The 12,662-nt window shown below is 36.2% G+C and overlaps 1 protein-coding gene across 4 annotated transcripts in view; it reads left to right on the top strand.

Moving 5' to 3' along the window:
• ago1 (argonaute RISC component 1) overlaps positions 1 to 12,662 on the top strand; it is a 70,399-nt gene that overhangs the window by 6,247 nt on the left and 51,490 nt on the right.

Raw genomic sequence — 12,662 nt, 5'->3', positions numbered from 1 at the left:
AGCCTACTTTGGCCCGGTTCAAGGCAACTGTACATAGTATGAGTATGCCCTAAGCTGAAGGAAAATGAGTGAATGAATGAATAAATTAATGAATAGTTTCCCAAACATCAGGTGTCAGATAAGGTAAATGTATGTATTTTTGCTTCAGACAGGGTGCGTTACAAAAAAGTTTTCATATAAAGCCTATTAGTCAACGTCACCTATATGTTTAGTGGATCAAAACCTTTTACAATTAAAAAAAAAAACTTTTTTGATCCACTCCAAATGTTTGTTCGTTCATTCATTCATTCATTCATTCATTCATTTATTCATTTATTTTCTTTTCGGTGTAGTCCCTTTATTAATCAGGGGTCGCCACAGCGGAATGAATTGACAACTTATCCAGCACGTTTTACACAGCGGATGTCCTTCCAGCTGCAACCCATGGCTGGAAAACACCCATACACTCTCATTCACACACATACACTGCAACCAATTCAGCTTACCCTATTCACCTATAGCGCATGTCTTTGGACTGTGGGGGAAACCAGAGCACCCGGAGAAAACCCACACCAACACTGGGAGAACATGCAAACTCCACACAGATATGTCAACTGTGCTGTGATGCGACAGCGCTACCCACTGCGCCACCGTGCTGCCCCCTTACTTCAAATGTTGACCACTGTATAGGTACATCTACAGTTTAAGTCAAAATGATTCGCCTCCCTGTGATTTATTTTATTAAATAATTTTCTTTTTTTCAAATATTTCCCAAATGATAATTAACAGATTTAGGAATTTTTCACAGTATTTCCTATAATATTTTTTCTTCTGGAGAAAGTCTTATTTCTTTTATTTCGGCTAGAATAAAAGCAGTTTTAAATTTTTTTTAAACCCATTTTAAGGTCAATATTATTAGCCATACATATTATTATGTATATTATTATATATATATATACACATGTATATATACATACACGTGTATATATTTGTATCAGCTAACAGAGGGTTGCCATTGTTTACAGGTTTCTTGAGATCTGGCTTCATTTCTCGCCATCTGTTTGCATTGGCTCTCCTGTAGGAGAATGAGAGTTTGCCATCGATCAAGACTTAGCGGAATATATATCCTCACCAAGAAATGCTCACAAGAGTTTCTCCGAGCTTTAAATCATAGGCGAGCTGTATAGTGTGCCGAGTAGGATAAGATTGATGACCTGTGTAACGTTGAGTTGCTCGCTGACACTATACCATGAATAAGGCCAAGGTCCAGCTCTCCCCAAACCCCCACATATCCCTGGGTCCCCTGATCTCCATGACAATGTGTGTTGCTGTGCTGTTGCTATGGTGAGGCTGGGAATGTTTTGGGGCCCCTGTGTTTGTGTGTGTGCTGATGTGGAGGCGTGGATGGGGCTCCGCTCTCGGCCCGTTTCAGAAGGAGGGCAGCTGGGCTCTTTGTTATGGTGGAGGGAGTGTTGAACATGGGCTAAACAGGGGTTAAAGGCGTCTGCACAACTAGCTTTTGCTCGCTTCATTTTAGCGATAGGCATGGGCATAAGATTCTGATGTTATGATCACCTCGGATAAAAATATCACTGCTCTAAAACATGTTTCTTTTGAAATGTCTGGGTTAAAAACAACAACAACTTTTATTCTCCATTAAACTCAATATCCGAGTCTCATTTCAGAGGCTGCATCCTCCGAAGGAGAACAGCTGCCATTAATGTAATTTGTAATGACTTTTTCCTCAAAGTGAATTTAAAACTTATATTAAGCGATCTGAAGACAAAACAAGGTTCATGAAAACTTTGATATACACTATCTGACAAGTCTTTCACCTGTTTAGGAACAGCAAACAATAACTTGACTTCTAGTCTAATTTAATATATCGCAGACATGGGCCGGTATAAGTTTCTGACGGTTGGATAACCTTAGATAAAAATATCACGGTATTAGGGTATTGTGTTTACTGCTGTAAAATAATTTATATTTAAATGTCTTAGTAAAAAACTATTTTTTTTCCCTTTTAACACAATAGATTACATTTTAGGAAGCATTTAGATTAGATTAGATTAGATTAGATTAGATTAGATTAGATTGGATTCGATTCAACTTTGTCATCACACATGTACGGGTGCTGGAAATCCTGAAAAATGCTTGATTTTAATATAGTGTTTTCTAGGTTAAAAGTGTTCAAAGTGCTTGGATTTTGGACAAAGTGCTTGAACCTGCTTGAATTTGAATTTAGGGCTCTAAATTGTGACTTTTGGTTGCATATGCACACGATTTTATCTATGTGACCTCAAAATATATTTAGGAGCATATGTGCGAGTGCATAAATTGTTGTCGTGCGACCAGTTTTCATTGCGAAATGTTCACTGCATGTGCGTATTTATGGAGCTAATAATAAGCCAAAACAATCTGAATTTGAATTGTGTTAAATTGAATTATAAACAAATGTAAGTTAATTATACTGATTATGTCCTATTAGTAATGTTTTGAATTTGTATTTCTTAACTTGATTATTGAACATCTGAAATTTAAGATTTTATGACTTTTTTAAGTCAGATTTTTATAGATATATTTTTAAACTTCAGAATTTTTTTGGTTCTGTATTCAAAGACTGCAGATGTTGGGTATGTAAAAATACAATTTTAAGTTGTTAAGAATTCAAATTAACAATTCAAATTCAGATTGTTTTGGCACTATTAGCTTTACACGTATTTAGGAGACATTAACCCAGAATGCATCTTTGCACCTGAAACGCCAATCCAATGACTGTAAAAATAAATAAATAAATAAATAGCAATGCACATGAAATGTCTTGAACGACTGGTCATGAAAGTTTGGTACTACACCCAAACAAAATCTGACTGTAAGCTCATTTCTTGAGATATCAACTTTAGGTAGAAAGAGGCCAAGCTTAAAAACATACTTCATGCAATAACTGAACCTTGAAAAAAATATTTTTTAATCACTTTTGGGTGAACTATTCCAAAAAATCTATGCTCTAAAGTACTCAACAATTTAAGTTGAAATGTCATATTCTGTTTTTTGAAATAGCACAATTTAAATGTGAAAAAGTATATACAACATATAATAACATAATTAACCGTGGTATTAGGTGCTGGAAAAACATACAAATGCACCTTAAAAGTGCTTGAAAAGTGCTGGAATTTGAAGTTGGAAAAGGTGTAAGAACCCTGCATGTACAAGTACAAGGCAACGAAATGCAGTTTAGGTCTAACCAGCAGTGCAATAGCAGCAAGTGCAGGATACAGGTCTAAGCTTTAAAATGCAGTTATAGAAAAACTATGGTGATATTTACAGATAGATGTACTATCAACATTATATACAGGTTGTATTAGCTATGAACTGAGATTTACCATGAATATATGTGCAGGATGCTATTAATAATCAGAAGCGTGCAGATAAACATAATTACAAATGTATATGTACAGCGGGTGTGTACATAATTACAAATGTCCATGTGCAGTGGGGGTGCACAGTTTAAATAAATTTATACAATTTTGGAACAGTAAACATGTCAGGCTACAGAATTAAAATAAACCGTTGACTTCTGCTTACTTTATTAGCTTCAAAACACTGATTTCCTTACAACACATTAGGGATGTAACGGTATTGTAAATACCGTCATACCGCAATATTAATTTTTTTCGATATTACCGAAGTCGCATGACTCGGTAAAACTATAGGTCTTCTGAGAAAATTTGCTCAGGCGAATGAAGCGAACGGGAGGTAGCGAAAACTACAATTCCCATCAGCCCATGCTTGACCATCATCCCTTGTGCTCTGTTGTCGCTACAGATCCAGTAATGCGGAAATGGAGTGTGCTGCTAGAAGTGGGGATGAAAAAGAGCTGAAAAACTCTAAAGCGGGTGTTGTCGCCGCGCGCGTACTGAATAGCTGTGTTGTCGCGCGAGTTCTTATCAGCTGTGTTGTCGCGCGAGTTCTTATCAGCTGTGTTGTCGCGCGAGTTCTTATCAGCTGTGTTGTCGCGCGAGTTCTTATCAGCTGTGTTGTCGCGCGAGTTCTTATCAGCTGTGTTGTCGCGCGAGTTTTTATCAGCTGTGTTGTCGCGCGTGTACTGAATAGCGGTGTTGTCAGCACACTGTTCAGATTGATGCAGACATGAGACCTCTATCTCACTCATGGTTTGCCCTCTCAAGTGGGGGAAAGACAAAGCACAACGTTACCCACTGCTGTCAACCTGGGCCAAGTCATATCTCTCTTGTCCCAGAAACCTCAGTCCCAAATGAGAGGTTTTTTTCTGTTGCAGGGGACATTGTAAATACCCAGAGATACCAGCTTTTACCAGATTATATTCATATGATAATTTTCCTTTAAACCCATCTCTATCTAAGTGAGTGAGTGAATAAATGTTGAATGTGATGAGTTTTCAACAATACTAAATTGAAACTTAATTTTTTTACATGGTTTAATATTTTTTTGTTATTAAAATTGAAGTTCCTGTTTCAAAGCTTACAGATAGATGGCTAATTTGTATGTCATTGACACTTTTGGCACTTTTTTGGAGTATTTTCATAAGTTTTGTTTTTCCTGTAAATGATTCAATAAATACTGTACCGTGACATTCATACCGAGGTATTACCGAACCGTGAAATTCTGATACCGTTACATCCCTACAAAACATAAAAAAAACACTTCAAAAAACTCTTTACATATACCTTAGAAACGGTATAACAAAACATTTGCGGTTTTAATACCTTGACTTTTCCAAACCGCCGTAAACCTTGAAACCGGTTATCGTCCCATGCCTAGTTTCCTCCAGGTGCTCCGGTTTCCCCCACAGCCCAAACACATGCGCTAAAGGGGAATTGAATAAGCTAAATTGGCTGTAGTGTATATGTGTATACAAGAGTGTATGGGTGTTTCCCATTACTGTGTTGCAGCTGGAAGGGCATCCGCTGTGTAGAACATGTGCTGGATAAAGGCTGATTTATACTTCTACGTCAAACGCCGGCGTATGCTACGGCGCTGACGCATAGCCCTTCGCCGTGGCCGTCGCCGTCACTGACGTGCACCTCTCAAAAAATGTAACTACACGTCGCAACGACGCGTAGCGTAAGCTCTGTGATTGGTCGGCTTGGTAGCGCTGACGAGTCTGGGCGGGGCCGAGAGCCACGCGAATGGCGCGAGCGATTGTTTACAAGTGTGGAGTCCCGTAAAGGAGCTCCGGATGGAAAGTTTTGTTTTGTGTTTACCTCATATTTAAAGTTGTTGCACGTCTACCAGGTTCCTGCCTCAAAATGAGCGAGTTTGAACCACTTGTACATCCCGGAAGTGTTCAGGAAACGCAAAACAGCAGCGAAGAAACTCGACACAGAGGAACATTTACACCTCACTGCCAACTAGCGTTTCGGAAGTGTTAATGCAGACCAAAAGAGACAGCGCACAGAAGTGTAAATGCACAGCTATGCGCGTTGCATGCGCTGTGGGTTACGCCGGTCACCTGACGCAGAAGTATAAATCAGGCTTAAGTTGGAGGTTCATTCTGCTGTGGCGACCCCTGATTAATAAAGGGACTAAGCTGAAAGGAAAATGAATGAATGGATGAATGAATACTTTTATGCTGGGGGTTCACACCAAATGCAGAGCATCATGCCACTCACTCTAATTTGCCTGTTAAATGTTTTTCACACAAGTTTTTCCACTTGAGTTCAATTATTTGAACTCTTACTGTATCACAATTGAGGCGTATTCCATGTGGTGTTCACTCCACGCTGTAATAGTTCACTTGTATTTGTGTGTGTTTTTTTTTGTATGTCATTTATTCATACGAACACTTAGGCCCAATCCCAATTCTATTTTTTGCACCCCTAACCCTTGGCCCTTCAAACAGAGAGTGAAGGGGAAGGGCTTCAAAATTTACCCCTAAGAAATAGGACAGCACTGCAGCACCTGCACATGTCATCATATGTCATTACATCTCTTGCTTCATATAAGATCAGATGATGGCGACTGCTGTAGTGATTCCAGTTGCTTAATTTTTTGGTGTTTATTTTCAGGAAATCACTGAAAGTATATATTATGTTATCATAACGATATAATGTGGCAATAAGATCATAACTGTGCTGTGCATTCACCAAGCGGCAACCTCCCACTCTCCCTCAGGAAGCCAATACGGAAGTAACTGAAACTGCAATTCATCGAAATTCCGCTAGTCCTGGCCGCTCCTGGCTCCATAATAGAGCAAATTTCAATTGAGCCCACTGTTAGAATGGCCAACTTTACAGCAAAAAAAAAAGCTGTTTACAGCTTGGTACAAAGAACGATTTTGGTTCATAAAGCTAATATTACCCTTCATGACAACTGTGAGGGGGTGAATTTTTTTATAACTCATCAGTTTCCTTTATATTAGGTTATATTAAGTTTGCATAATTAAGGGCGTGGCCACTTGATTGACAGCTAGGTCTTGCTGTTGCCATCATTCCAGCTGACTCTGGCAGATTAGCCTCTGATTTCGGCATCTTCATCCTATTTTTGTTTTGTTTTATGTGGCTTTACACAGTCAGTTGCCTTTTGGGATTATTTCCTACAATTATCAGATGATTTGGGATGCGGTGTGCACTTAATTGTGCTCACAACCCATTCACGTGGCCTCCGTTTCCCATGTGAGTAAAGTTACTTATATACCATCTCTATAAATGTTATACACTCGTAAACCATCTCTATTAATGCATTTGTTTTATTTAAGATCATTTATCATTTTTAATGTTCTTTAGAGCTGTAATGCACTGCAGAATCTGTCAGATTGATTAGCTGTAGGCTCTAGAACAGTCATCTGAAGCGTTGTCATACAGTGTTATGCTAGATGTCATCAATAATCTTACATTTACTAACACAGACTATATCTGAAGTGTTTGGAAGTAATTCGCATTTTCCTCCTGTTGAAAAACGTCATGAGAACAATGTTTAGTGGCTCAATGTATTACAGCAGTGTTTTTAAAAGACTAAACACTTTATTGATATAGTATACAACCAAGCACAAGTGGTCAGAACACAAACGAGTCACAGGTGATAAAGTATTAAGCGTTCTCCCAAAGTAAAGTGTGTCTGAGCCCAGTGTCTGTAGCTCCGCTCACTCTCCGTCTCTTTCTCCTTGTTTGGTATCCCGCCGTGAGTGCGATGACGCGCAAACAAAATGGGGACGGTTGGCCGCACCTACTCGTGGCTTCTTTTTTTTTTTTTTTAATGTGAAAAACTGTAAAAAATGTAATTCTAACAACCTAAAATCAACCAAATATCAACGCCATTTGACGTCATTACTAGACATCAAAATAATATTGTCTTTAGACGCTGACTAGATTTTGAAGTTTGGTCACCTGACGTCACGACCTAAATATAACCTAATATTAGCATCTTATGATGTTGTGTGCCTGCTGGGCAGTAACTAAATGCACTACAGAATGTTACGTTTACGCACATCCACAAACTAGATGTAAATGCATCAACTTTTTACAGCGTAATACTCCTCACTGCTCTTGAGTACTTTTGAAAGCTCTACTTTTCACTCATACTTTGAGTAATATTTACAACAGATACTTTTACTCTACTTGCTCTACATTTTTAGGCAAGTTATGGTACTTTAACTTTAGTATGATATTTTAGGACTCTTTCCACTACTGTGTAGATGTATATTTAATTAAAGAAACTCTAATAAAAATGGTGAAAATACAACAAAATAAACGCAAAAAAATTAATAGAACATTTTATTTAAAGAGAAAACATTAAATATAATATAAAATTAAGCCAAATTATTTACAGTAAATAAAACTCCCAACACTGAATGAAATAATTTTCAAAATGATAAAAATGACATGGTAGAAGTGTTATACTCTAAGGGCCCTATCATACACCCGGCGCAGTGTGGCACAAGACGCGGCGCAATAGTCTTTTGGTAGTTTCAGCTTGGCGCAAGAGAAAGTAGTTCCATTATCTCTCATTCTCACGCAGTAGATGCTCTGTTTAACAGTTTTCTGTTGAAAAACTGTTAACTGTTAACTGTTTGCTTGTGAAATGCTCATTTTTTTCACTTAGACTTACTTTGCGTCCTGTAAATAGTGAATGCGCTCTTGGCGCGACGCAGCTGGCTCTTAAAGGGAATGGGAGATGAGACTCTAATTGGTTTATTCTCAAAACACACCTATAACTCATTAAGAAAATAAACTCAACCCTTTTAAACCATGCGCCATTTCGCAAAGCACATTTTCCCATCCGTAAATTAGCAAAAATGCGTTCTGACACGCCCTGAAAGCGTTTGCGCCCTGCGTTTTGCGCTCTGCACATGGACCGTCAAAATAGAGCCCTCAATGTCTCGTACTGGTTTAAATGCTGTCTGCACAGTCTGTTTCATTCGTTGGCTTTGTGTTTTGTTCTTGTTTTTGAAGACGAAGCCAAGCCACACAACTGTTGACATCTGTCTTCTATTACTAGCAAAGTGACAAATAACTGCTCTATTTCTTGTGCTTTCTCAACTGCACACGAATGTTGTATGTTTATATTTACATTGAGTTGTGAGTTTGATTACTCAACATCACAGCAGGAGTCTCTGTTAGTGTCTCTCTGTGTTTCAGTGAACATCAAGCTGGAACTTAGTCTAGGAATCTGTTTATTTATTATCTGATTCAACTCAAAATAATTAGCAGATATGAACTTACAATGTGTAGAACTTATAGAGATTTCAATACTTGTGCACATTATTAGTGTTGGGTGACTTTTTTAGTAATATAGAGTGAGCCATTTATATGGATACACCATAGACAACACAGATAGTGGGCCATTCTTCATCAATAGAAACCTCAAGGCCACTGGATATTTGACATTGCTACATGATGATGTGCTTTCCTCTTTATGCACTGAAGCACGTTCCCTGAGTTTTTCCAGCAAGATGGTGCACCACCACATAATGGGTGTCAGGTCTGAGCATTCCTAGATGAACAGTTTCCTGAAAAGTGGATTGGTCATCATGTGCCAGTTGAATGGCCCCCAAGATCTCCCGATCTGACCCCCTTAGACTTTTATCTTTGGGGTCATCTGAAGGCAATTGTCTATGGTGTGAAGATACAAGATGTGCAGCACCTGAAACTGCGGATACTGGAAGCCTGTGCTGGCATTTCTCCTGCGGTGTTGCTATCAGTGAGTGGGAGAAGAGGGTTGCATTGCCAATCCAACACAATAGGCAGCACATTGAACACATTTTATAAGTGGTCAGAAACTTGTAAATGACTCATGAAAGAATAAAGTTATGTTAAAACCAAGCACACCATTGATTTTCTTGTGAAATCCCCAGTAAGTTTGATGTGTCACATGACCCTCTTCCTATTAAAAAAAACAAACGTTGTATTCAAGATAGCTGAATAGTTTGCCCCCTTGCATATACTAATGTGCCACAAACAGGACGTTAAATCACCAACCATTCCCATTTTATTAGGGTGTATCCACATAAATGGCCCACCCTGTATAATTAAATACAGTTGAAGTCAAAATTATTCGCCCTCCTGTGAATTTTTTATCTCCTTTTCAAATATTCCCCAATTGATGCTTAACAGGAAATTTTCAATGTATTTCCTATAATATTTTTTCCTCTGGAGAAAGTCTGATTTGTTTTATTTCGGCTAGAATAAAAGCAGTTCGTAAATTTTTCAATAACTATTTTAAGGTCAATATTATTAACCCTTTTATTACCCCTTTTTTAATTGTCTCCAAAACAAACCACTGTTATACAGTGACTTGCCTATTTACTCTAACTTGCCTAATTAACCTAGATGAGCCTTTTAATGTCACTTTTTCATCTTGCAAAATGTCTAGTCAAATATTATTTGCTGTCATCATGGCAAAGGTTAAACAAAGACAGCTATTCCAGCACATAACACACATTTTCAAAGCAGAATATCTGACTTCAGCATTGTTTTTCAGGTAAACGTTCACTCAGCTTAGCTTGTTTCTGAAATATCTGCAAGCATATTATGTTTTTTTTATGTTTTAGAAGAGTCAAAAACTTACATACAGCACCTTTAATGTACATTGTTGGACAGAAAAACAGTGTATTTATGCAAATGTAAATCTGGCTGTGAAAATAAAAGTGAAACAAGTTCTCTAAAAGCTTTACTTATAAAAAGCCTGTTTCACATGCTGCAGGTTATGGCTGTCAAGTAACAAAGCGAAACTTGCTGCATTTAAGTCTGTGTGAAATAAAAAATTACAGTGTTTATTTACTGTGATAGGCTTCAGGGGTCTGTCCTTCGTAGCTCGCTTAAATGATTTGGCAGATCCTGGTTCTGTAAATTTTGATAACTGATCTCTGGCTAATTTGGTTCTTCAAACAAGTTCGCTAATCAGTTAAAAATGTCTGGTTGAACTGATCTGAGATCGCTGCGTGTGTTGTGAAGGACAGATCTATCCATCCTCGAAATCATGATCAGCAACGCTACGATTGGCTGAGGCACAGCAGCGTAATGACATCATCTGATTAATATTCAATTATCCATGTGAGCAAAATTACATCAGATTCATAGAAAACGGTTTGTTAAATATAATACGCAATAACTTTCCACATTTATTTTGAGCTGCAGGCTTTACAATTTCATGTGTCAAAGAGTATTTAGCAATTTATTAGTTTTACAGTTAGAGCGAGTTTTCTTTATTAAAGTAGCCTTGGCCTATTTAAGTGTCTTAATCAGCAAATTTAAATACATTTTGCATCAAAAAAGCATTTTGATATCGGTAAATGTGTCTGCAACTTCTGCAAATCATCAAATCACCGGTATATTAGCTGTCAAAATATGCACATGACTGCATAAAATATTATTCTTTTAAAAAACAAACCAACAATCAAACTGAAAATTTGTTATATTGTGAACAGAATATTCTGCATGCCTATTATCATAACCAAATTATAAAGCTGGGTCGATACCTTAAAATAGTTTGTATCTAAAAAGTAAAATTTAATAAATGTTCTTTGATCTCCTTGGGATATTTCTTAAAACTTATATGTGTATAAACAAATGTTATTCATTATTTAATATTAAATATTACTAATTATTATAAATTATAAACGTGTTATAATTTGTGTTATAAACCTTTTTTTTTTTTTACTATTTTACTATTTTGCCAAGTGTATATAACTTATCAGTTGGCTCACACTGAACCTGCACGCGCAGAAATCCACAGATTTTTTTGGCCATAATTTAGTTTATGTATTTACTTGTGTAAATGTTTGTAAATTAATATTTATTTAGTTTTTGAATTAATTTTACTGATAATTTTGTGATTTAACAACAGTAATATTAAAATTTTCATATGATTTGTTTACTATCCAGTTTGATTTGTTTACCAAATAAGTGGATCTAATTGGACTTGCATTGTAAAAATGTTTAAGTTAAAAATGTGTTTATTTTTATTTAATGTATAAAGTTTTTAGTTATGATGCCTCTAAAATAATGACACATAAATCTGCAGATTTTTTACAAATTCTCAGCAGAAATAGCAAAAAATGTCAGCAGATTCTGTCTGGCCCTAGCTATAGGTTACTTCTGTAAGAAAATATCAGAATTCGGTACTTTCAGTATTAGCTTTGCTTGAAATGAGTCGATCTAATCCTGTTTATATACACAGGCTTTACATTTTCATGTGTCAAGAGTATTTAGCAATTTAGTTTGTTTTACAGTTAGAGTGGATTTTCTTTATTATAGTAGCCGGTTTCTTAATCGGTGTAAGGAATAACTGGATGTTTAAATAAATTTTGCATAAAAAAAGCATTTTGATGTTGGTGAAGGCATCTGCATCAAATCACCGGCATATTAGCTGTCAAAATATGTTCATGACTGCATAAATGTATTATTCCTTTGCATATTGTGCATGTCTATTATCATACACAAATTGTATAGGCTACTAAAGCGATTGTAAGCATTTTTATCTAAATAGTTAATATCAATAAATTTTCTCTTTGAACCACCAGGTGGTAGTCTTTTACATATATTTATATATATATAAATAAATATTGGGAAAAATAAATAAATAAATAAATAAATATATATATATATATATATATATATATATATATATAAAAATATATATATATATAAATATATATATATATATATAAATATATATATATATATATATATATATATATATATATATATATATATATATATATATATTTATTTATTTTTCCCATGTGTATATAACTACTGTAAGAAAATATCAGAATTCGGTACATAATTTCAGTATTATCTTTGCTTTTAAATTAACCGATCTAATTCCGTTTATATGAAATGAGCTGCTGCTCCCGAGCACGTTTGAGCTACCAGAACTGTTGCTATGCCAACAACTCTCGGATGAGTTTTGAAGAACCAAACGATCCTGGATCGTGTTAAATCGTCAATAACCAAATCCAGCTAACTGAGTAATCCACGTACGAAGGACGGACCCCAGCTGAACAATTAATCCGTGCAAGTTAATCCACTGAAAAAAAGGTTGTTTCAGTAATCTTCAATCAAGAAAGTCTGAACATCTGCTTCTTCATTTGCAGTGGTGGGCTTTCTCTGATGATGTCAATGTAATGGCTTCAGACACGTTATTTTAGCCACGCCCCTCTTTTATTGATTAAAATCATTTTACCAATCCTTTTTTTTTGTTTG

Source organism: Danio rerio, chromosome 16 (genome assembly GCF_049306965.1).
Source record: "Danio rerio strain Tuebingen ecotype United States chromosome 16, GRCz12tu, whole genome shotgun sequence".
Classification (NCBI taxonomy): Eukaryota; Metazoa; Chordata; class Actinopteri; order Cypriniformes; family Danionidae; genus Danio; species Danio rerio.
The sequence above is the reverse complement of the archived record's forward strand: the minus strand, read 5'-3'. Positions and strand labels throughout refer to the sequence as shown.